The 26,469-nt window shown below is 39.8% G+C and overlaps 1 protein-coding gene and 1 non-coding gene across 4 annotated transcripts in view; one reads left to right on the forward strand and one right to left on the reverse strand.

The window, feature by feature from the left end:
• Positions 1 to 26,469, reverse strand: part of Smurf2 (SMAD specific E3 ubiquitin protein ligase 2) — a 105,006-nt gene that overhangs the window by 73,869 nt on the left and 4,668 nt on the right. The gene's annotated exons all lie outside the window — the stretch shown is intronic.
• On the forward strand, positions 23,550 to 23,656 carry LOC118590587. Its single transcript, XR_004945854.1, has one exon. It is a non-coding gene; the product is annotated as a U6 spliceosomal RNA (small nuclear RNA).

Genomic DNA, 26,469 nt, shown 5'->3' on the forward strand with positions numbered 1-26,469 from the left:
CTGACCCTCTAGCTCTACAAACTGCATGACATGTTTTAAAATACCCAGAAAGCAAATGCCTAGCCCTCTATCTAAAGCAGTTGACAAATTGTATTGGTTATCACTTATCTCTCTAGTTCCATTTTCAATGTTCACATGTGTATGATATATCTAGCATATTTTATAATGTGCCCAAAAACTTCCCCACAGAATATATTGATTGAACCCTACAAGCATGTGAGTTCCATTTTCATATACATACAGAAGGAAACAAGAGTTGTGGGCCAGCAAGATGGTTCAGTGGGTAAAGGCACTTGTCACGCATGGCAATCTGAATTCAATCCCCAGAAGCCATTCACATTTTGATGAGGTGGATAGAGAGAAATGACTCCCACAGGTTGTCCTCTGATTGACACACATGAGAAGTGGCACACGTGCACCCTGACACACTCTCCTCTCACTCTCTTTCTCACACACACACACACACACACACACACACACACACACACCATAAATACATGTGATAAAAGGGAAAGATGATTTAAGTAGTAACTCATCCTACTCTGTCATGTCATAAATAAGTTAAAAAGGTAAATCATTTTTCTCTCTCTCTTTAAAAATGTCAGTGATTCCACCCTTCTTTCTCATATCATTTCCTCAACTAGACAACTTAATTTCTTTGGCTCTCCTAAGTAAGATAGAAGACCTTTCTACCTTGGCTTAATCCATGACACTCTTACCACCTCATATGTGATTATTCCAACTCACCATAGCCGGCAGTGGTGGCACAAGCCTTTAATCTCAGCACTTGGGAGACAGAGGCAGGCAGACCAGACTACTCAAAAATTTGGCTTATACAGTAAGACTTTTGTCTGTAAAGAACTACCCTCATGGGGCCAGAGAGATGGCTCAGCAGTTGAGAGCACTGGCTGCTCTTCCAGAGGACCCAGGTTCAAGTCCCAGCACCCACATGGCAGCTCACAACTGTCTGTAACTCCAGTTCCAGGGGAGCCAACACCCTTACACAGATATATATGCAGGCAAAACACTAATGCACATAAAAATAAAATAAAATAATAAAATAAAATAAAAAATAAAATAAAAAAATAAAATAAAATAAAATAAAACGAAGGAACTACTCTTTTTCTCCATCCCTGGGCTTAGATTCTGTGTTGGATCAGGTTCTCTGCTTGATAACTAAGCCCTTTCACTTAGTGTGCCCTCTTTGACCTCTAACAACTTTTATATTTTAACAGTTTTGAAGGCCTCTGAAACATCATATAATTAAGTCAACCCCTGACAAAGCTAGTTCTAGATTTTGCCAAGTTTCTGGTGCCTTCTAGTGGTGGTTCTGCTGAGTTCATATATTCTGGTTTCACAATTATGTTTACTCTGGTTCAGAGCCATCTACATACATCTGGGTAGGCATGAAAAACAAACATAGTTTCTTCTTTGATTAATCCAAATCAAGTAGAAGTTATTCTGGTATGTCTGTCATCGTCCACCTAAAGCCTTTCTCTGGGGCATGGCATAAGCAAATAGAAGACTCAGACACAAGACTACGAGATCATCCCAACTGCTTAGGTACTCTATTCACAATCTATCTATCAAAAGACAAAGGAAAAACCCAAAGTCCAAAAAGCAAATCCTATCAAGACCCCGATGTTTATATGCTATTGTGTCCAAATTTATCCACGTGTCTAACATACCAAGGGCAATTTATAGTATCAGAGGGTACTTTGTGGGAACTTGCAATCCCAGCAAAGGCCTTATACGCCCCCCCCTTACCACCCCGCGCCCAGTGTCTTAGAACCAAAGGAGCGAAAGCCCACCAAACAAAACTCTGCTTTCTTAAACTGACTCATGAGGACATCTAGTGCTTCAAGAGTTACGTTTCTTAAATGAGACTCTGGTAAAGCTAACAAAAGTCATTCTTCTGTTCTGACTTTCTGCCTTGAAAGTTCATCTTTTATTCTATCTTCTGGAATGCTAATATTCTAACTCTTCCTATAAACACCTTATATTTCTGACTACAATAGAGTTTCCTGTATCTTCCTAACTTACAGTCCTATCTCCTCCCCTGTTGTTGAGCAAAACTAATTCAGGACAGACAACCTCACAGTTACAATTAAGGACCTAAGTCATTTTGGTTTGGTTGGCTGGGTTTTGAGACAGGTTTTGTATAGCCTACACTAGCCTCCAGCTTACTGTATAGATAAGGATGACAATGAACTTCTGATCGTCCTGCTTCCATCTCCCAAATGTTGGTATTGCAGGCATATGTCACCATTCCATGTGGTGCTGGGAATGCTATAGCACTCTACCAAACTGAACTATATCACTAGCCCCATCATTACTGTTTTTAAGTGACTGAGGATTCATGTTTTCTGAGCTTATAATATTTTTAGATAGTTATATATCCAGACCAAGCAGAACATCACAAACTTATAAACTACCAGTTTCCCTAAAAATTGTTACCAAGAACCAGGCTGGAGTTGGGCACAGTGATACATGATTGTAATCCCTGCATTTGAGAGGCAGAGATAAGAAGATCAGCCTTTAGTCCCAGCACTCAGGAGGCAAAGGCAGGTAGATCTCTGTGAGTTCAAGGCCAGTCTGGTCTACAGAGCGAGTTCCAGGATAGGCTCCAAAGCTACACAGAGAAAAACCTAAGAGGAGGAGGAGGAGGAGGAGGAGGAGGAGGAGGAGGAGGAGGAGGAGGAGATCAAATGTTCAAGACCAGCCTAAGTTGTATAACAAGTTTGAAGACAGCCTGGGCTACAGGAAATCTTGTTTGAAAAAAAAACAACTACTACTACAAAAACCTTCACCACAGTAGGGCCCTAACACAGATGAGTTATCCTTACTCAAAAGGAAGTTGACATTTTAATCTAAAGAAAAGGGACATGCTCACTTAGGGCAATCCCAGAAGATTTTCTTACCAAGAGAGATTGGACAAAGTCTAAATTGCAAGCAAAATCATTCATAAACACAAAATTTGGAAGATTTTTTTTTTTTGCTAATATTTTGGAACATGTCTATAAGCAGATCACTAAGGGCCATTTCAGCCCCCTTTAGTAGATTAAAACCACAAATAGAAACATTAATAAAAAAATGTCAGTGGACCAGCAAATAGGTTATTCAGATGAAAGACAATAAAATAGTGTCAAAGTACTCTATAATAACAAAGTCTCAAAAATCCTGTCACATCAAATTAAACAATTTACTCAAATACTGTCTTTATCTCTGACTGATAAAGGTGAGAATTAAACAAGAGAAACTGTAGAATACATAAAGAAATCAAGTACGAGGAAGTCTGTCTTTGAAAACTGAGTTCTTCCTGCCAGGTGAGCAACCCAGGAATGGCCATGGCTGGCAGCACTTCAGTGTCACTCCTGTGTGCCGTGCGCTCTTACCGTCAAGATGGATTTGACCTTCTGGGAAGGGCCAGTTAGTTGGGGACAGACTTCTATTTCTATTTTAACCCCCCCCACACACACACACACAGTGCATTAAGTACTAACAAAATAAACAGTATTTCCAACACACATACTATCCTTCTAGTCTCACACTTTTGCCAGTTTTAATTAATTCAACAGAAAAGAAAGATACACGAGTGTCTCTGCTAGCTAATTTACTAGGGTGTATCTTGTCCTGTAATATTTTATCAAATTGAATGCTACAGAAGGCTATTCTCAGTGTCCACAGAAAGGCATATACAAAACCAAATTACACCAAATAAACACCTGTTTCCTGTGCTTTACACTTTGGCCTGAAGACTCTATCATCATGGAGACTATCTAAATCTGACCCCAATTAAGAGTGCAAATTGATCCCTAAGCTCTGATCTTACAGACCCCCTTTTGTCAACTCCAGTTAAATATTGTTGTTGAATGGTTTATTTTTTAAATGACAATACTCCAGACATGGTGGCACACATCTATGATCTAGAGGACTGAGAGCTTGAAGGTAACCAGAACCAAAGAAAGAAATGTTAATAAAAGGCACTGCTCATGAAGGACCTAGAGCTACTCCCCATGCAGGACTCCAGTCGGCATTCTGCTCCCTGCACTTGGGAAATCCTACCAAGAAACCTAATTCAACAGACTTTCTCTAATATCCTCAATACAGAAACTATTATTGTTCATATCATCCTTGAAGTTCCTGAAAATTCTACGTTTTTCTGACCGCAGGTTTTGCTAGTAGCATTAATAGCTATGAAATCACTCCTCAGCTGATTTTCTCACTCTTAAGTCCAAAGGTACATTAACTTCCCTCAAAGAAAAGGAACACACCTAAAGGGCCACATCAAGTCCTCCCACCACCAACTGTAACAGTCAAGTTTCAAAGTTAGTGTGAAAACACACCACCAGTCCTAACCAGTGAGAGTGTACATCCTCAAACAATCTTCAACTGAATCCAACAATAGTCCCCAAAAGCAGAGAAACACAACTTGCCCCAGAACTCCAGATCATAGATAAAGACAGCTCCTGCACAAGATACAATTGCAAAACATAACAGATTAATGTGTTCCTTTTAAAATATTATTTTGAGTCTGGAGAGATTCCTCAGCAGTTAAGAGCACCAGTGGCTGCTCTTCCAGAGGTCTTGAGTTCAATTCTCAGCAACCACATGGTGGTGCACAACCATCTATAATGGGACCTGATGCCCTCTTCTGGAAGGCAGGTGTACATGCAAATAGAGCACTCACATATATAAAACAAATCTTTAAAAAAAAAATAGATAAATAAAATAAAAATTGTTACAACATTCTTCTGGTTATTTAGTTCAAATGATATAACTTTTTTCTTTTAGGTTTCTGGTACAGTTGAAAATATGTGTACATCCATGTTACACAAGAACCTGGACATTGGCCCCAGTTACACACCATAATTTCAAGACACGCACACTTGCTCAAGATACATACACAGGCCACTTACTGGCTAAAGCACTGTTTCTCTGTGTCACCAGTGGATCCGAGACCTTGCTTCTCTAAGAGGAAACAAGAGACACTCTGTGGTCATCTAGCTTTAAAGGACCTACTCTATTTTTTCTTCCCCAGAGTCTACTAAACTCTGTATTGGATCAAGTTCCCTACAAGGCAGTAAAACATTTTTTAGTGCTCATTTTTTGCTCTTACTCTTTTTCTTCTGTTTCAAAGGTTTCCTCACTACTTAATTCTAACTATTTTTCTCTCTCCTCAAATTTAACAGCATCACCAATCCAGTCACCAAAAAACAAAAACAAAAAACAAAAAACAAAATAAAATAAAAAAAAAACCTCTACCTACCATCCATGTACTTCTTGCAGTAAACTTTCTAAAACAGAAATCAGACTGATTATTCACTTGCCTAAAAACCTTGATGCTTGCCAACTCACCTAGATACACACCGTACTTTATAATTTGGTCACTGACCACCATCTTCTCCAGCCTCATCTTTCACTATCCCCACAGAAATGCCATTCTCCTTCAGATACAGAATGCCTCCTTCACTATTCTTCAGCTTATATACCTGCATAAATCCTTACAAATGGAATAGCAACATCACCCACCAGGTACTCAAAGTGGTCCTTACCATCTGCTCAGATGAGCCAGTCAAATTAGGTTTTTATTTCTCAGTCTTTGGATACAATGTGTATCTCTTCCATAACACTTACCAATGCATACTGAAATACCACACTTAAGCTATCTTAACAAAGGCAATATCTAAGCATCTCTTGGCCCTACCTTAGTGCCTACCTGACACATATCAAGTACTCAGTGAATACTCATTTACTGAATGAATGATGCTCTCAATATTTTGGTCTTGCACTGCTCTATTTCTGTTCCCTCCCTGAACCCTAGACAGGGTTTCTCTGTGTAACAGCTTTGGCTGTCCTGGAACTCACTCTGCAGACCGGCCTGGCCTCAAACTCACAGAGTTCTGCCTGCCTCTGCCTCCCAAGTCCTAGGATTAAAGGTGTGCACCACCATTGCCCCACAAGAAGTCTATTTCTTAAGAGGGAAACAAAATACTTATTGCTTTATATCTTTCATATAAATTGTTTTTAGTTTTATAAAAAATAGTTTTAATCATAAGAAAACTAAAACTCAGAATATCAAAACTAAATGTAGAGAAGATTAAAATAAAATTTCTCACCTCAAAATCTGTATTCTCTACTACATTTATGAAATCTTCTTTAGCTGTAATGGGCAATACATTTCATTTAAATATGCAATGTGTATATAATATAAACATGTACAAAATATGTATATATGCATTTAAAATGTGGCTCTTTCTATGACATTTTGCTATTTACTTATTTCGAGGACTAAAAAGAAAGTATCTTCCCTCACCTGCTACAGTAGTTTCATCTATCACCAAAACATGAATAAAGAATATAGAAGAACATTTATAACAAATTAAAGCAATTATCACTGCACTAGAATTAAAAAGACAACCAGCCCAGAGTAAGTCACAAGTTTCTATTAAATTTCCAGAGGGACCAATAGAGAAAGAATTCTGAAAAACAATCTGAGAAGAGATGGCTATCATCCAAGGACGAAATCTTGAAGATGGCTTCCTAGTAACACGGCAGTAGAAAGAAAAGCTCAAGAGAGTAACCTGACTGGGAGAAAAAAGATAACCAGTGCTAAAAGAATTTGAAGAGAAAAAGAGAAGCAGTGTTGGAAAGATGGTTTAATGGGTAAAAAACTTGCCATACAAAAAGTGAGACCTGAGTTCAAATCTCCAAAACCCACACAAAGGCAGGCACAGCATGTCTGTAATCCCAGTGCTCTATGGGGAGAGAATCCTGAGACCTAGTGGACCAGCTAGTCTGTTAGACTAGCTAGCTTTTTTTTTTTTTTTTTTGAGATCCTGCCTCAAATAAGATGGAAGGTAAGGACCAGCACCCAAGTTCTCCTCTGACTTCTACACCCACGACATAGTACTGTGTGGATGTACACACAGACACACATACACATGAAGGAAACAGGACAGCAGAACGAAGACAACCAAGGACTAACAACCATAATCAAAAGGTAACTTTCCACAATCAAAGAAAGCTGTTCAAACTAGAGGAAGAGCTGGTCTGTAAGACATGAATGTGGTAATGGACTAAAAAAAATGTTTTCTTAGGCCTAAAGGAAAATGCAGAGAAAACTCCAAAACAACAATTCTAAGCATCAAACTGAGAATAGAACACTTTGGAAATCACAGAAGGAAGTAACAACAACAAAAAAAAATTCCTGGAAAGAGCTGTTTAATATTTTAAACAAGTGTCAGGTGTGGTGGTACACATCTTTAGTCCCAGGGCCCAGTAGGCACACACAGATCCCTGAGTTTGAGGCCAGCCTCATCTACAGAGTGAGTTCCAGGACACCCAAGGCTACACAGGGAAGAAAGAAGAAAGGAAAAAAAAAAAAAAAAAAAAAAAGCTTAAAAAGTGTTTAAAGCTAAGAGGCCTGAAACTATCTTCAATGGAAAAGGCTGTTTTGCTTCTAAAGTCTTCATGCCCAGGTCAAGGAGAAAATCGTTTTCTTTGAGGGATTATCAGCCAACTGGGAATTTCTATCAATATGTGATCTTGCTCAAACCAAATGCCACAGAAGAAAGGGAGCCAGCTGCTCTGTAAATATACAGAGAGCTTACCTACCAAAATGAAAATCAGTTCCTGCTGCTCCACCCAAACTGGTCCAACAAGCTGGGTGCACAAAGTAAGAGAACTGTCTGTCAATATTGCCAAACCTAAAAATTTGTATTTAAAGTCTGTTGGACAACTATGGCAGGAGGAAAGGATACAAATGACAATTCATTCAGTGCTGAAACAAACTGAACATAGGAAGTTTTAAAAACTTTTCTTATTCAACTGTGGACAAGAGCGGGGTGCTAGAAAATTGTAAGAACTACCCAGAGTTTAGCTGTCATCAGGTGAACTGAGCAAGTGCCTTTTACATGCTTCTTTAAGGCCCTAGCTAAGAACGTTGATGGGTGGTGAGACCTTAACACAAGCCCAGAGACCTTCTTTACCAGCACTCAATTCTTGGGTGTCCCTGGAAAGCATCTATAAGGCAAATGAAGCAGAGAGGTAAAGACAGGTAAACCAGGCCAATGAGATGACTGGGGTAAAATGTCTGTTACCAGGCCTGATGACCTTGAAGTTCAATCCTGGGAGTGTAGATGATAAAGGGGAGAACCAACCCCCAAAGTTCTCTGCCAACCTCCACACCCACAAATCAATAAATATTTTTTAGAGAGACAGGGGAACGAAGGAAGTCTCTATTAGCGTACCCTGGCAAGAGCAGCTTTAGGAGAGCACTGGGCAAAGCCTGACTTTCTATGCATAGACGAAACAGTGAAGGGCAGCAGAAATGAAGCAAACTACTCTTTTTGGAAAACAAATGCAAGAGTTAACAGAAATGGACTACCTCAGGACTCTTAAAGTGAGAGACAACAGATGCTACAAAAGGAAAGGGGCACTAGGCAAAGTTCCAGACGAGGAAATTAACTGATTTTAAAAAATGAACACACCTTGACTGATCTTTAAAAACCAGCCCAGCTCCAAGGATTACTCTTTCAGAACAAAAATATACTTAACCACCTTCTTTAAGGGGTGGGGTGCGGTGGAAGGCCAACCTGACAACACTCTATACTTCTCAGACACTACTCAGACATAGTAAGCATGTGAACAGCAACAACACTCATTAAGAGTGCAGTACTTCCCAGGCACTGTGCAGAGCACTCTGTATACATTAGTTCAGTCACATCTCTGAATTCATAGCATTAGCCCCACTCTACAGAAGGAAATTAAAGATTAGAGAGGATCCATACTTCACCATCACATACCGCCTCATAGCATGTTAGCTAGCCCATCACTCCAGTGTTATTCTAAACCTCTCTCTTTAAAAAAAAAAGGGGGGGGGGACTTTTAATCTCTAGAAGCTTCAACTGTGGCACACTAACTGCAAATGTCTCCATTAGCTCCAATGTCTGAAACTAGCCTAGCCAAACCAATCTGTATAAAACAATGCCATATGGCTAAGTGCTGTGGATATCGTTCTGTGTAAATAAAATGCTGATTGGCCAGTAACCAGGCAGGAAGTATAGGCGGGACAAACAGAGAAGAGAATTCTGGGAAGTGAAGGCTGAGAGGAGAGAGATGCTGCCAGCCACCGCCATGACTAAGAGGATGTAAGGTACTGGTAAGCCACGAGCCACGTGGCAAAGTATAGATTAATAGAAATGGGTTAATTTAAGATAGAAGAACTAGATAAGAAGCCAGCCATATAGTTTCTAAACGATGTAAGTTTCTGTGTGTTTACTTGGTTGGTTCTGAGCATCTATGGGCCTGGCGGGTGAGAGAGATTTGTCCTGACTGTGAACCAGGCAGGAAAACTCTTAACTACAGTTAAGAACTGTCAATGCCTCAGCATACTCCTAACTTCAGCCCACCCAGAAAATGGGTGCCATTTAAACTAAATGCACCCAATTGACCTGTACTCAGGCAGCTGTGAGGAGAACCAGGCAGGAGGAAAATTTGATTAATTCAAAACACATACTCAACCTGTTTGACCTAAAACCTGATTCAAAGGAAGCTAGAACTACTTTACCTATCCTTTTAAAACAAACAAAACTGTTCAGGGTGTCTCTGTATTAGAAGACCTTAAACAATTTGGGAAGAGTAACATATATAACTTAGAACAGGAGTAAAATATGTCTGTCTTGGTTCAAACTCCAACTCCCCAAACACTTAACTAGCTTGAGACCGTAGACAAATTATTGTGACAACAGTGTTTTCTTGTGATATTATTTTTATTCACCTGCTTTGCAGTATGGATTTGAAGACTAAGTGAAATGGCTTAGGAAAAGAACTTCATAAAATATGGAGAACAACAAAACACATAGAAGGGCAGCTAAGTGGTAACACCTGGAAAAGTCCTAGATTCAACCTCTGGTAGAGAGAGAGACAGAGAGATGATTTGTGGTAGTTAAGCAATAACAGATACAGCATTTTTTTTTTCATATTTTCTTTCTGAGATAAGGTCTCACTACATAACCTGGCTGGCTTAGAACTCACTACGTAGGTCTGCCTGCCTCTACCTCCACACGGCATTTTTTACATTTTTGTTTATTTTGTGTACATGCATGTAGACCACAGTGAGCATGTGGGAGAACACTTAAGGGAGGCAGCCCTCTGTTTTTACCATGGAAGTCCCCAAAATCAAACTCAAGTCTTCAGGGTTAGCAGCCAGTGCTCTTACCTGCTAAGGCAGTGGTTCTCTACCTTCCTAATGCTGTGACCCTTTAGTACAGTTCCTCATGTTGTGATGACCCCAACCACAAAATTATTTTGTTACTACTTCATAACTGTAATTTTGCTACTCTTAGGAATCATAATGTAAATATCTAATATGCAGGATATCTGATATGCAACCCCTGTGGCAGGTTCACTCAACCCCAAAGGGTTGCAACCCACAAGTTGAGAATTACTGTGCTAAGACATCTCTCCAGCCTACACAGTACTTATTAGAATAAAAGTGGCATCTCTTGTGGCAAACTCCTCTAACACCCAGGTACTAGGAGTTAACTGGGTCCCTTAATACAGACAGCAAAACCTTGAGTGGAGATGCACACCTGTAATCTCAGCACTCAGGAGGCAGAGACAAAAGAATCAGGAGTTCAATGTCATCTTACACAGTTCAAAGCCAGATGGGAGTATATGAGATCTCAAAAAACAAAATTTAAAAAGCAAACAAAGTTTTTGTAAAGCATAAAAACAGAAGCAGAAAAAAAAGAGATGCTTTTTACTACCTCCTTGTTCATACTTACCCTAGTATCATTCCAAATTCCAAAAAAAAAAAAAGTTTGTTTTAGCTCAGTAAAAATAATACTGAATATTTACCATGCAAGAGAAGAATAACTATTAAGCCGGGTGGTGGTAGTACACGCCTTTAATCCCAGCACTCGGGAGGCAGAGCCAGGAGGATCTCAGTGAGTTCAAGGCCAGCCTGGTATACAGAGCAAGATCCAGGACAGGCACCAAAACCACATGGAGAAACCCCGTCTCTAAAAAAAAAATAAAACAAAACGAAACAAAAAAGGACTGTGGGGTTTTGTATTCTTAATGTAAAAAGCCCTCATATTAAGCAGAGCTACTTAGAAGGCTGAGACAAGACTGCCTGAGCCCAAGAGCTCAGAACCAGCCTGGACATCATAGCAAGACCATATCTCAAAAATATTTAAGGCATGTGAGGTAGCACAGCTATAGAGGAAGCAGAGGTAGAAGAACCACAAGTTCAAGACCTCCCTGGGCAAGTTAGTGAGTTTCTGTCTCAAAATACAAAAAGGACTGGAGTCCTAAAGTCAATAATAGAGCAATCACACAGCACGTACAAGATCCCTAGTCTAATCCTCAGTACCACAAGCCAAGGGGTGGGAGCTAATTATTATGTGTTTACATAAAAGGAAAAAAAGGCTTCTTGAATCTGTCTCCTCAAAAATATAATTTAAATCTCTAGAAATGCTATGTTTGTACTTATCTAGGACTAGAGATGTAGCTCAATCAGTAGAATACTTGCCTAACATATCCAAAGCCATGGGTTCAAATTTCCAGCACCATACAAATCAGTGGTGTGTACAAGCCTGTAATGTCAGCGCTGGGGAGGTAGAATCGAAATTATAAGTAGATGTCACAGAGGGGAAGTAGAATTTTAACTGAACTCTAATGATAGGAATGGTTATGATTTAACCAGCACAGATGAAACTAAAGAATGACACAGAATGAATGTTCTTCTGAGAACAAAAAAGCAAAGATGGGAAAGGTAAGTAAGATAGGAGGGTGAAAAGGAACATTCCAGGGCTTAAGGGAAGGACTGTGCTGATTTTTTCCCCCTTTGGTTTTGGTTTTTCGAGGCACGGTTTCTCTGTGTAGCTTTGCACCTTTTCCTAGAACTCACTTGGTAGCCCAGGCTGGCCGAGAACTCAGAGATCTGCCTGCCTCTGCCTCCCAAGTGCTGGGATTAAAGGTGTGCACCACCACCACCCCGGCCTTGTGCTAATTTTTAGTGTCTTTATTGACAAGCTAAGGAGCATGGATCCAATCCTATCCACAAAAGGAGAAGATTAACAGGGAAAACACATAATCAATGTGACAGTCTGGGGAAAATAATCTGTTAGTGATGTCCAGAATGAGCTACAGGAGGAGAAAGGAAAAACCATGTCTGTTAATTACAGTAACAACAGTCTGATGTCAATAGACTGAATTATGGTAGAAGAATGAGTAAGACTGGCAAGGAAGGGACCGGTCAAGAGAAAGGACAAAAGGCAGGTCTTGACAATTAATAAGAATGCACAGAATGGTGACTCAGTTATAAACCCAAGCTTCCACTCCTGCTTGGAATGTTAGAGTAACCCCTGGCTACCTACTGGATAAAATACAGATGCCCCAGCCTACCATTCAAGTAGAGTCTCACCTCAGGGGTTCCCTTTCTTCCCCTCCACAATCTAACTCTGCACTTTATATATTTCAATCTTTTCCATGCTTCTCTCTCCACTGGTGAACTAGAAGAGTTTGAATCTATTCCTTGTTCTCCCTTTCTGTTCTTGATCCAGCTGAGATCTCCTGCTCCCTTAAACTTTCTTTCCCTCGAACCTTGCCCTTCATTACTCCCACTGTCGTCCAGGTTGTTCATGTAGATCTCATCCATTTCTCTGTCATTGGACAGGCCATGATAAATGATGACAGAATAGGAATAGGCAGAGTGCTGGAGAGGTCCCCAGAAATCCACAATGATACATCCTCTGTAGACTGATGGGAATGGTCAAGAGAAAGCCTGATCTGACCTAGTCTGGTGATCAGATGGCCAAACACCCTAATGGTCACGCTGGAACTCTCATCCAATAACTGGTGGAAGTGGATGCAGAGATCCTCAGCCAGGCCCCAGGTGGAGTTCCAGGAGTCCAACTGTCGAGAAAGAGGAGGGACTGTAAGAGCATGAATTGTTGAGACCAAGATTGGAAAAGCACAGGGACAAATAGCCAAACAAATGGAAGCACATGAATTACGAACCAAAGGCTGTGGAGCCCCCAGCTGGAGCAGGCCCTCTGGATAAGTGAGACAATTGAATAGCTTGAACTGTTTGGGAGGCACCCAGGCAGTGGGACCCGAACCTGTCCTTAGTGCACGAGCTGGCTGTTTGGAAGGGACACTTTGCTCAGCCTGGAAGGAGGGGACTGGAGCTGCCTGTACTGAATCCACCAAGTTTAAATGAATCCCCAGGGGAGTCTTGGCCTTGGAGGAAATGGGAATGGAGGGGAGGGGCTGAGGGGAAGGTGGAGGGGGGGGCGGGAGGGGGGAGGACAAGGAAACCCATGGCTGATGTGTAAAATTAAAACACAAATAAAATAAAATTAAAAAAGTTTGAGTCTACAGAGTTACTGTAGACCTACAAGCATTACTTGAACTAAACAGGCGAGGTTCCCAAAGGAGAAATAAGCTAAAAGTTACCAGAAGAAAGAATGAATAGGCAGTCAACAAACAAAAGCATTCTCTATGGAAGCACCTAGTAATTTACAATGTAGGGAAGAAACGGTAACTTGATTTATGTGAGGGCCAAATTAGTAAAGTGGTGAACAGGGCAGGTGTGGTGATGTACACCTTGGGAGGCAGAGGCAGACTGATCTCTATGGGTTCAATGCCAGTCTACTTAGAAAGTTCCAGAACGCCAGTGCTACATAGACCTTGCCTCAACAAACAAACAATGAAGACAGAAATAAAGAAGAAAAAAAAAAAATAGAGAACAAAGTCTGGGGAGATTCTTCAGTGGTTAGAAGATTTGCCCTGTATGAGTTTGGATCAAAACCCAGGTAAATGTCAGTCAGGCTTAGTGGCCCTCCTGTAATTCCAGCCTCAGATGGTAAAAGCAAAGGCTCTCCAAAGCAAGCTTGTTAGTGAGACAATGTCAGGAGGCTCTGGGTTGACTGAGAGACCTTGCCTCCATTGATAAAGTAGAAGAGTGGTCAAGGATGATGGCGGTTGATCCCAACATGAACCTTGAGCTTCCATATGCAGGAGCACCCAAATATAGGTGTGCCCACATATATGTAAACATACATGCACACCACACACATGAAAATGGAAAAGCGGGGGAAAGGGGAAGGAAAAGAAGAGAGAACAGACAGAAGCTAACCTTTTCATTGTGTAATCTTTCCTACAAACTAAATTAGCCACACATATACATATATATTTAGCTTATTCAATTCTTTAAAGGCTTTTCATTATACAAAGAATACATAAAAACTGGGTAACATGTTCTTCTGAGGTCATTTTAAAGCAATCACTAACAGAACAAGATTCAAATTTTGAGTCCTCCATAGTTCAAGACAAATTACACTATCCCAAAACAACTTACTGCATAACAAAGTGAAATACCTTCAAATACAGAAAGGGAGGGGCATGGGCCCACAAGTTTCTTGATTGTAGATAAATAAAAATTTACTTTCAAATTCAGTAATTTCCCTTTTAAAGCATATTTCTAGGCCATAAACTGTTTTCCAAAAAGAAAACACAAGCCAGGTGGAGGTGGTAGTAGTAGTAGTAGCGGCAGCACGGCAGCAGCACAGGCCTGTAATCCCAGCACCCAGGAGGCAGAGGCAGGCAGATCTCGTGAGTTTGGCGCCAATAGGTCTACAAAGCAAGTTCTAGGACAGTCAAGGCTATACAGAGAAACCCTGCCTCAAAAAAATAAAATAAAAAATAAAAATACACAGCTTCCATCTCAACAAGTTCTGGATCTATGGACTCGACCAAGGAATAGAAATTACTTGAGAAAAAAAATGAATCTGTACTGAACATGTAGACTTTTGTGGACTTTTTACCCTTCATTATCAATGAACTATTCTACTATTTAATTCATTTATATCAGGCAATCAACTATTCAAGCAATGAAATATTTAACTATTAATTCACTTACCTTGTATTAGGTACTATGTATGGATGATTTATGATATATGAGAGGATATATGTAGGTTATATGTAAATATTACATAATATAAAATTTTATATAAAGGGCTTGAGCACCCATGGATTATATATGTGAAGGTTCCTGCAACCAGTTTCCCACAGACAGCAAGAAACAACTATTCATCTGAATAAAATCAAACTCAGGTTTATGGGGGGTTTGGGCCTGGTTGGTTGTGAGTTTTTGCTTATTTATTTGTTTTTAGACAAGATCTCATCCTAACCTGGCCTCAAGCTCACTATACAGCTGAATATGACTCTAATCTCCTGATGCTCCTATATCTACCTTACAAGCACTGGGATTACAAGCAGGTGCCATCATGCCCAGCTTTCAATAAAAAGCATTGAATTACCTATATACAATTGGTACAAATCACATAAAATAAATCCTTGTTCCCAAAGTTTCAGCCCAAGAGAAACAAAAAATAGCATTTAAGTATAAGTTATCCAAAGGACAGGTCATAAAAACAAACTTTCATCTCCAAAATTAAAGCTTATGCATTTGTAGTATTATCCAATCTAAATTAATAAGGCTCTGGTGCTAAAATCTAGTCAATAAAAATAGTAAAACTGCAAGATCCTGAAAGTAAATACATTACTAAAATAGAAAGAGTTTACAATTTAGAAAAAATAATCAACCCAACAGTAAAGCAACCCCAAAATGTTCCTGGAACTCATTTTCAGCAAATCCAAAAACAGTATGTATATGTAAGAGAGGGAGGCTTAACTTTTTTTTTCCCAGGCAGGCAAGACAGCTCAGTGGGTAAAGGTACCTTGCAGTCAAGGCTGACAACCTGAGTTTGATCCTGAGACCCACATGGTCCCAGGAAAGAGAACCAATGCCCCTAAGTCATCCTGACTTCTACCCAATCACTCTCGCGCATTCACATGCACAAACAAATGTAAAATAATTTTTAAATATTTTTTTCTAAGTTTGGGGTTTAGCTCATTGGTACAGTGCTAGCCTAGTAGGCAAAAGGCCCTAGGTTCAATCCAACACTGCAACAAAATAAAATTCTTTTTTTTTTTGGATAAGTTCTATGTAGTCCTGGCTGTTGTGGAGCTGTGTAGACCAGGCTGGCCTTGAACTCAAAGAGATCCTCCAGGAATTTAAAGACATGAACCAGCACACCAGCCTGAAAGATCAGTTTTCAAAAACAGTTTCTGTGATCTATAAAACTATCAAACACTAAATAATTTATACTGTTCATTGCTGAATATTTGCATAAATATTTGCATAATGAATTTTCACAAGTTTGGGTCTTGGTCATTTATAAACAGTTCTACTGTGGACCCTCTACCAGGAAAAAACACCCAAGACTGCACAGACTCTAGCTTCCTCCCCAAGGTCAGTCTGCTCTCAAGCATACTATCCTAGGACTCTGCTCTGCTCTGCCTCTCTGCTTCTCCCTCTGAATAAGGGATTACAACACCCTTTCCACTCTTCTTAATGTACTGGGATCCACACTGGGCATATCCTTTCAGTAGCAGGGGTAGAAATAATTTTTTTTCTGAGACCTGACAGTTCCAAAATGCCCTTACCAAGCCTTCTCATTTGACTGTGGGCATCACTGGGTTCTGAGCTGCAAACCATCTTACTTCAGAACTCTGAAGGCACCCTCCTCCCATCTTCTTGGGTACTGCTGTCAGAAGTTCTAATCCTTCTAACTCTAAGGAAAAGTGCATGAATGGGAAGGCCCTTCCTCCCCAGCTTGGCAACTAATGGGCTTTCTTTATAGTGTCTGGCAGGGCGACATGGCCATTTCATTGGGAAACTCCATAATTCACCAGAGTTTTCTCTGGGACTGGCCAATTTTGACAGAAAAGTCTTGTTCATAAAGTATAAAACACGTAATTAGCTGCTACTATTCTGGAAGCTGAACAGTGGTGAGGGGCTAGAGATTTATCATTTAAGCTGTAGTCAGGGCTCTCATTTTCAGACAAGCATTTCTCTTCTCCCACAGTGCGATCAAGGTATTCCTGAGTCTGGAGCCAGCTGGGTTAACTTTCCCCACGAAATAAGACTTAAATTTTGTGCAGGATAAGAGAATAATCACCTGCCTGACCTAGAGGAAGTGGAGAACCTTGACAAAACTTCCTCTCACCAACACCCTCAGAGATGGGCTGCTGCCTTTGCCTCCTCTCTCTATCCAAAGACCCAAACATGAACTGGCTGGATTCTGCAACAACTTGTTATTTTCCTTTGCACCATCTACAATCTGAAGAAAGCATGAATTTCAGATTTCACTTAATACTACAATAGTGATTCACCAATTTTAACAAATACATAATACTGTAGTAAAATAGTTGACAAGTAGGAAAAAGTGAGTTTAGGAAATATAGGGACTCTCTGTTAGTGTCGTAATTTTTCCTGTTAGTTTAAAACTATTCACAAATAATGTGCATTTTTAATTAATTAATGAATTAATTAACTGTGTGTGTCTTGCCCAAATGTACATGCAGTGCCTACAGAGGTCAGAAAAGGGCATCAGACCCCTGGGACTCAAGTTATAAATGGTATGAGCTGCCATGTAGGTCCTAGGAATTGAATCCAGGACCTCTGGAAGAGCAGCCAGTGCTCTTAACCACTGAGCCATCTCTCCAGCCCATACACTTCATTTTTAAGATAATAAAAAGAAATAGCAGAAATAATTCAAACTTACTTTTTTTTTCTAACTTATGAAGCTGCTCTGTAGGAATGTTTTGTGGCACGGGTGAAGAAAAACAATGCACTCTAGGGGAGCACTAATACTTTTTGATTTCTTTATTATTTTTATTTTATATGTATGAGTGTTTTTGCATGCATGCATGCATGTCTGTGAACCATATGTGTGCCTGGTGCCCACAGATACCCAGAACCATTACAGATGGTTGTGAGTAATTGTACAGGTGCTGGCAATAAAGTCCAGGTCCTCTGGAAGAGCAGCCACTGCTCTTATCCCCTGAGCCTCCACTCCTGTCCCATTCTTTGATTCTTTTTGTTTGTTTTTCAAGACATGGTTTCTCCATGTAGCCCTGGCTGGCCTGGGACTTGATCTGTAGACCAGGCTGGCCTCGAACTCAAGAGATCACCTGCCTCTGTCTCCCAAGTGCTGCGATCAAAGGCGTGTGCCACCGCCAACTGGCTCCATTCTTTGATTATTAACTCTGAAGTATAAGATTTTTCAGTATAAAAATCAACAGAGACTAAAGAAATTCACATTACAAAAGTTGTTCCATTTAGTGTCTGTTTTCTTTCTTGCCAATCTGTTTCTTTTTCCATTGTGTATCTTTTTGGTCATTTACCAAATAACCTTGGACTTTTATAGTCACGAAATTATAATTCTTGAGACTGCTGACATTAGGTGATCTAATAAAACACCTGGACACTTCAGTGGTAGAACACAGACAATAAAGCTGGAAAATGAGCCAGGCATGCTGACCCACACCTTATTAATCTCAGTATTCTGGAGGCAGAGGCAGTTGGATCTAAGTTCAAGGTGAGTTCAGTCTACAGAGCAAGCTTCAGGATAGCAAAGGCTACAGAGAAACCCTGTCATGAAAAATGGGGGAAAAGGGGGAGGGGGTGGAAAATGGAATCTGTTAGATTAGTATACAGAAAAAAAAAAATACATAGGAGCTGAAGAGATGACTTGGTGGTTAAGAGCACTAGTTTCAGAGCACACAGATTCAATTCCCAGCAATACATGGTGACTCCAGGGGATCCAAGATCCTCTTCTAACTTCCATGATTATATATGTGGTATATATACATACATGCTTGCAAAACACATAAAAATAAAATAAATATTTAAAGATAAATACAGTACCACCTAAAACTCCAAAAAGTAGTAGCAGCTCCCACATACAAAAAAAAAATTTTTTTTTAATAATTTATTTTTATTTACTGATCAATGGTGTTTTGCCTGCAGGTCTGACTGTGTGAGGGTGTCAGATCCCCTGGAACTGGAGTTACAGACAGGTGTGAACTGCCATGTGGGTGCTGGAAACTGAACCCAGTCCTCTGGAAGAGCAGTCAGTGCTCTTAACAGCTGAGCCATCTCTCCAGCCTACAACTGTTAAAATGACTGCAAATTCACCTTCTTCTATCCAAAGACAAGGAAGTCTACATCCTCCTCTCCCCCATGAATTTAGAAAAGCTTGTAACTCACTTGCTTATGACCCACAGATTACAGCAAGCAAGGCCCTTTCAGGCTACGTCAGAAGAGAAATGCACCTGTCACCTTGGTCCCCAGACAATTCCTTACAGGTGCCTCCAAGCCTCCTTGTTAGCAATGGAATGGCCTGAGGCCACCTGCAGTATGACCTGTCTGCAGAGAGAGACCATTTGGAAGCTTGGACATGAGCTGCAGAGAAAAACATGCCTGGGCAGCCTCAGCTACTCCAGTTCCAGCTGCCATCTGAATAAACACACGACAAACACTGGGCCAAAATTGCCCAATGGATCCTCTTCCCAAGTTCCTGACCCACAACAGTCACTGGGGGGGTGGGGGGTGGGGGGCAAGTTTGAGAGCTACTTCTTTTTTTTTTTGAGCTGAGGACTGAACCCAGGGCCTTTTTACCGAGAGCTACTTCTTATAAAAAAAAATACTAAAAACCTTTTATACAACAAATATAATTTTTTTCAAATACTTTGTTTTGCTTCATATCACATAAATCATTTAGGGTTTTTGTTTTCTTTCTTTTGTTCCAAATATTTGAGGGAAAAAGAATTTGTCTGACTAGCAATAGGGTGATTTTCCACATAGAAATTAGTTGTTATACATTGTTAAGAGATTTGAAAAATCTGTTAGGGACTAAAGAGATGGCTCAGAGGTTTGTGTGTACTGCTCTTGCAGAGGACCAGTACCCCATTTCAAGCGACTCACAACAAACTGTAGCTCTAGAGGGATGCAATGCCTCTGGCCACACCCTGACATGCACATACGCACACATAGACACACAATTTAAATTGATTTTTTAATAGAAAAAAGTCATGTATTGGTGAAGAGGAAAAATTAGAACAAAGTATAATGACTCACTTGTGGAAACGCCATAATGAAACCAATTACTTTATATGCTACCTCAAAAATTAATTTACCAAAAAAAAAAGATAGCAGAACAAACAAACAACTTATTTTTAGAAGAAATTGAATTTATTTGAAGCAATCTGTCCAACAAGCAGGTACTGAATACAAAGCTCAGGTATTGTATGAAATCAAAATATTTTCATTATTTCAAGATGAACTAGCAGATGCACCGATCTGTGCTGCCCTCAATAATGGTCATCTCATTTAACCTCTTTGTTTTGTTTTTCAAGACAGGGTTTCTCTGTGTTAACTGTCCTGGAACTCACTCTGTAGACCAGGCTGGCCTCGAACACACAGAAACCTACTTGCCTCTGCCTCCTGAGTACTGGGATTAAAAAAATTTATGCCATACCACCCGGCTCATTTTATCTTTTAATTACAAGCTTAATTTTAAAAATGTTGTAGAGTCTTTCAAAACAAACCCTATGTTAGGGGGGGAGGGTGTAAAATACAGTTTGGTGCATCAACACAGTTGGCCTACAGCCTCCACAGACTGTTTCTTTGCCATGATTCTCCTAAAGAGGAGAGCGATGAATAGTCTCACCCTGGCCACTGAACAGCTAGCTAATCCAGAGCCTTGTATTATAATCCTTCTAAACATGGTTATCCATTATACCTTAATGTAATTCTTGGGCCTTTAAAAAAAAAAAATCAAAACAAGCCTGCCATTTATTATAGGAGCATCAACTACCAAGCACAGCAAATTATTAAATTTACTCTCTTTGGAACTAAGATATCATTACATTACTCCTGAAAATAATCAACTGTTTTGTTTTGGTTTGGTTTGGTTTTGGTTTTTTGAGATAAGGTTTCTCCCCAAGCTTCCAAGAGATTCTCCTGTCTGCCTTCTATTTCCTATAGCTGTGCCGGGATTGCAGATACGTCAACTCTTTACAGGGACTCCAAGGGACTGCTGCTTGTGCTTCCCCAGTCCTTTTCCTGTCCCCTGTCCCCATCTTTTTGTCTCACTTGCTGCCTAGGCTGGTTCTGAGTGCAAGATCCTACAGCCTCAGGCCCCAAGTACCCGGGATTACAAGTGTGTGTCCAAGTCCTGGCTCAGACTTAAGATTTCTTTATTTTTATATGTATCAGAGTTTTGCCTGCCTGTACGTGTGTGGACCACATGCATGTCTGGTACTCTTGAGGTCAGAAGAGGGTGTCAGATTCCCTAGAACTGGAGTTACAGATGGTTCTGCCATGTGGGTGCTGGGAACCGAACCCAAGTCCTCTGGCAAAGCAGCCAGTGCTCTTGACCCTGGGGCTCAGACCTTTAAGTACGTTTGTCACACATCCTTTTAAAAGACTTTTACTCATTCAGTTAACAAAACCCTGAAATACATATTATCTTCCTACTACTGACAGACTGTGCATGTGCTCCACAAATTTGTTTTCAGTGAATATCAGCTAGATCTTTCTTTCTCTACGGAGGAAAATGTATACAGTGGTAACAGAGCTGGATCAGTGAGACAGATCAGTAGGTAAAGGCTCTTGCCACCAAGCCTAAGGACTTAAATTCAATCCCCAAGACTCAAATGATGAAAGAGAGAACTGACTCCTGAGAGTCATTCTCTGACCTACACACATGCACACAATAATAAAGATGTTAAGAGTCCTATCAATCAAGTCAAAAATTAACAAAGGAACCTTTCAGTCCTTTACTTTCATAGCTTAATGATGTCAAAATTACTGAGATATTAGTTAATTCAATAATGACATCATAGAAAGAAATCTTCTTTGTTTCCAGTGAGGTCTTAAAGAAAATTTGCACCTTTTTCAATTCCACCCACCTTTAATTCACAAATACATATTATTGATGTACCACATAGCAATCGTTAGCTATGGTATTCTGAATGTATCAAATGCCTTTTTTCAGAAATTTAAAATACTTTTTCATCCTCTCACAAAATGATTTAATTAATCCATTTTTTTCTTTAGAAAATTTCTTTCTGTAAAAAAGTTACCAGTCTGATCCTATAATGTCACACAAAACACAAACAGAATTAACTAATGTTAGCAGTGCTAATTTAATGAAGTTTTGTCTCTGTTCTATAACATGCAACATTTAATTTATATTCATAAACTAATTTATGTGTAGAGTTTCACTGAAAGGTGGAGTTGCCTTTCTCAGTGTCTAACCCTTCAATCCCATTTATTCTTAGGACACTCATTTTGACTTTGATTTACAGGCCTTCGGCTTGGCAGTTACCTACCTGTTCGAAAGAGCTCCATCTACTGGTAGAAGAAAACCTACTTCTATTCATCTGCTAAATGAACACAGCAAGAAATATAAAATGACTCCTAATGACACATTGTTATCCACATACATCAGTGCATCACTGAACCCTACTCAGAGAAGCAGCTTCTGCAGTAGATGAAAATGAACACAGAGACCCACAACTGGACAATATGCAGAGAGTAAAAGACTATGGAGCACTCAGTCCTAAATGAGATATCTATCAAATACCTCAAGGCTTAGGGATCATCTATGTAAAAGAGAAGATGGAAAGATTGTAAGACCCAGAGGTGGTGGATGACTCCAGGCAAAGAGCTGATGCATGGATGAACTCACAGAGACTGTGGCAGCATGCAGACATATGAAGACAAAAATCTAAGCACAGAGAAGAGGAAAGGACACAAAGTTCTTGGTCGGGGTGGCCAAGAAGCTACTTTCAGTTGATATCTGCTGGGAGAGAGGAAGTCCATTTTTCTCCAATGGAGTTCATGAATACTAGGTACATCAACCAGGGCAGGCCTCCTGCTCAGAAGTAGCTGGCCCACACAAAAGACTCCATGTTTTTTGTGCACTTTAGTTTTGTCTTTTGAGTTTTTTGCTTGTTTGTTTGCTTTTGAGAGAGAAAAATAACATGAAGTTGGGTGGGTAAAAATGTGGGGAGATCTGGGAGGAGCTGGGGAGGGGGAAATGATTAAAATACATGGTATGGGAAAAATTTAAAGCCAATAAATACAAGAAAAATTGATCTTTTTAAAAAATAATCTTAAGAGGATGAACACACTTGAATATGACAATACTGTTTTGGTTATGGTTTTTTTAAACCAGTCTCTCCCTATAACCCAGACTGGCTGGAACTCACTATGTAGGCTGGCCTCAAACTCACGATCCTCCTGACTCAACCTCACAAATGCTGAGACACAGCTATGTACCACCATACTAAACTCAGCACTATCTTTATGGAACTATCATAAGAAAATAATTTTAAAGTTCATAATTATGGACTTGGTAGGCTACTTCCTTAGCATTCATGATGGCCTAGGTCCCATTCCCAGCACTACAGGCATGATGACACCTACCTATAATCCTAGCACTTGGGAAAGCAAGAAGAACAGAAGTTCAAGATCATTCTCAACTACATAGAGAATTCAAGGCCAACTCTCAAAACCAACCAAACCAAAAAAGAAAAAGAAAGAAAAGAAAAAAAAAAATCAAAGTTATCTATACCAAGATGCTTACAGCAATTATTTGTAGTAATAAAAATTGGAAATAGTGCTCGCTTCGGCAGCACACATACTAAAATTGGAACGATACACAGAAGATTAGCATGGCCCCTGCACAAGGATGACACGCAAATTCGTGAATTGTGCCATATTTTCAAAAAAAAAATTTTTTAACTGGAAATAAACGTTCAAGTAACAAAAAGAAACCTGAAAATGGATACTATCAAATTCTCTTAACTGGTTCTCTTAAAACCAGTCTTTCTAGGTTCAATTAGAGTCTAACTTCCATATTACTGCTAGGCTACTTTTAATAGCAAATGTAATAAAGCTTCAAATATTTCAGTGGCTCCCATCACCTTAAAACAATATCAAACTTTTTGGCAAACACACCAAGGCCCAAAATAGAGTAGTCCCTGTCTATTGCCCACTCATACCCAATGCAACAGTCATAACAAATACCTGTGAGACGGGACAGAACTACATATAGGTCTCCAGCATCCCTTCAGGAAAGTGTCCAAAGCTCCTAATTTGTGCTGACACACAGCTCTTGTCTTCATGGGATTTACAGCACAGAAACAAGTCCCATAGATGAGTTAGATCCTATACCAGACTAGAGAAAGGGTCTCTAGTCATAGAGAAAAGACCAATTCAAGTCAGGGAAAGTTCTAAGGATAAGAGTAATCTTTGAGCCTTAAAAAAAACCTAGGATTACAAAGCGTAAGAATAACTCCTAATGATTATTTTTCCACACAACACATAAGAAGTTTTTAACATCTTCTCTAGACAAGTAACCTGAGTTCTGAAACGTCTTAACTTCCTACTTCAGATAGCTGTCTACAAACAAAAAGTGACAACAGATAAAAACTTGACAGTGTCTATTTTTTTAATTGAACTGTGTGTTTGTGTGTGATCACGCCCATGTGTACATTCATTATGCCAGGTCATGAGTGTGAACTCAGAGGATAACTTTCTTTTTTTTTTTTTGAGACAGGGTTTCTTTGTGTAGCTTTGAGCCTTTCCTGGAACTCACTTGGTAGCCCAGGCTGGCCTCGAACTCACAGAGATCCGCCTGGCTCTGCCTCCCGAGTGCTGGGATTACAGGTGTGCGCCACCACCGCCCGGCTGAGGATAACTTTCTATAGGCAGTTCCTTCCCTACTTCTATCATGTGAGTCTCAGTGACTGAACTCAGTCATCAGACTTGGTACTGTACTTGCTGAGCCATCTCCTTAGCTCCAGTGTCCAGTACTTAATACAGGTCAATTACACAAAACATGCAATGATGCTGATTATAGTAAGGATTAGTGTCACACACCTGTAATCCACAACAGATGAGGTAAAAGCAAGAGGATCACTCCAAGTTCAAGGCCGGTATGATCTCCAGAGTAAGACTCTTCTGTCCCACAACAAAACAAAATAAAAAAACAAAAATGCTGATTAAGGGGCTGAAGGATGGCTCAGCTGTTAAAGAGCACCTGTTGATGTTGCAAAGGGCCCAGAATTGGTTTCAAATACCAACAAGGTTACTCACAATGATCTATAAACCCAGTTCCAGGAATGTGATGTTCTCTTCTGACCTCAGAGGGCACCATAAACACACATACATACCCACACACAAAATAAATATTTTAAGATGCTGATTATAACAGTATATTTCAAAGATTCAGCTTTAAGAAAAAATAAGGTCTCAATGTGTACTCCTGGCTGGACTGAAACTCACTATATAGACCAGGTACACCTCAAACTCACAAAGATCCGTGCTTCCCAAGTGCTGTGATTAAAGGTATTCACCACCACACCTATTGGTTTTAGCATTATTAAATATGAAAATAACAGTGAACAAAAATGAGGGCCAATGGAAAAAACACAAGAACAAAGTGAAACCATCTATCATAATTTATCCAGGGACACAGTTCTCTCCACAGACCATGTAATTCTTTTCCTACACATTACAATAATACAGTAACTGACATTCAAAATTATAATGAATCATAAATAGAACTTTACATTCCATTAAATATGATCTATTTTTAAAGAGTAAGACATATTAGGGCCTGACATATAGCTCAATGGTAGAGTGCTTGCTTGGCACGTACAAGGCCATAGGTTCAGGCCACACAAAATTAATTAATTAAAATGAAAATTTTGTGTGCCTTAAGTTTGACCCTTTACTTTACCTTGAAAATTGAATTATTTCAGGAATGGTGGCATACACCTGTGATCTCAAGACTTGGAAAATGGAGGCAGAAAGATCAGACTTTCAAGGTCATCCTCATCTACACAGTGAGCTTGAAATCAGTAAACTACCTAATCTGTCTAAAAAGAAAAATATGACCCAAGTGTGATAGAGCTGTTACACAGAGAAAGCCTGTCTCAAAAGACAAAATAATAATAAGAAAGAAAGAGAAAAATATGAAAGAAAATTGAGTTATATGCTAAATGTGCTAAGCTACATGCTAAATAATAAAAATGCTAGCATGTTGTCTTAGTCGGGGTTACTATTGCTATGAAAAAACACCATGATCAAAAGCAAGCTGGAAGGAAAGGACTTATCTGGCTTACATTTCCACACCACCACAGTCCACCATCGAAGAAAATCAAGACAGGAACTCAAACAGGGCTAAAATCTGGAGGCAGGAGCTGCTGCAGAGGCCATGGAGGAGTGCTGCTTACCGGCTAGCTTGGCCTGCTTTCTTATAGAACCCAGGACCATCAACCTGCCCAGGGGTGGCACCACCCACAATAGGTTGGGCCCGCCCACATCAATCACTAATTAAGAAAATACCCTACAGGCTTACCGACAGCCAGATCTTATTGAAACATTTTCTCAATTGAGGCTTCCTCCTCTCGGATAACTCTAGCTTGTGTGAAATTGACCTCAACTAGGAAGCACACATGTTATTATAAAAATAGATAAATCAACATGAAAAAGGCAGAAGCCATGATTAAAACACACATACCTCAAGAAAA

This window comes from Onychomys torridus, chromosome 8 (genome assembly GCF_903995425.1).
Source record: "Onychomys torridus chromosome 8, mOncTor1.1, whole genome shotgun sequence".
In the NCBI taxonomy this organism is placed as follows: domain Eukaryota; kingdom Metazoa; phylum Chordata; class Mammalia; order Rodentia; family Cricetidae; genus Onychomys; species Onychomys torridus.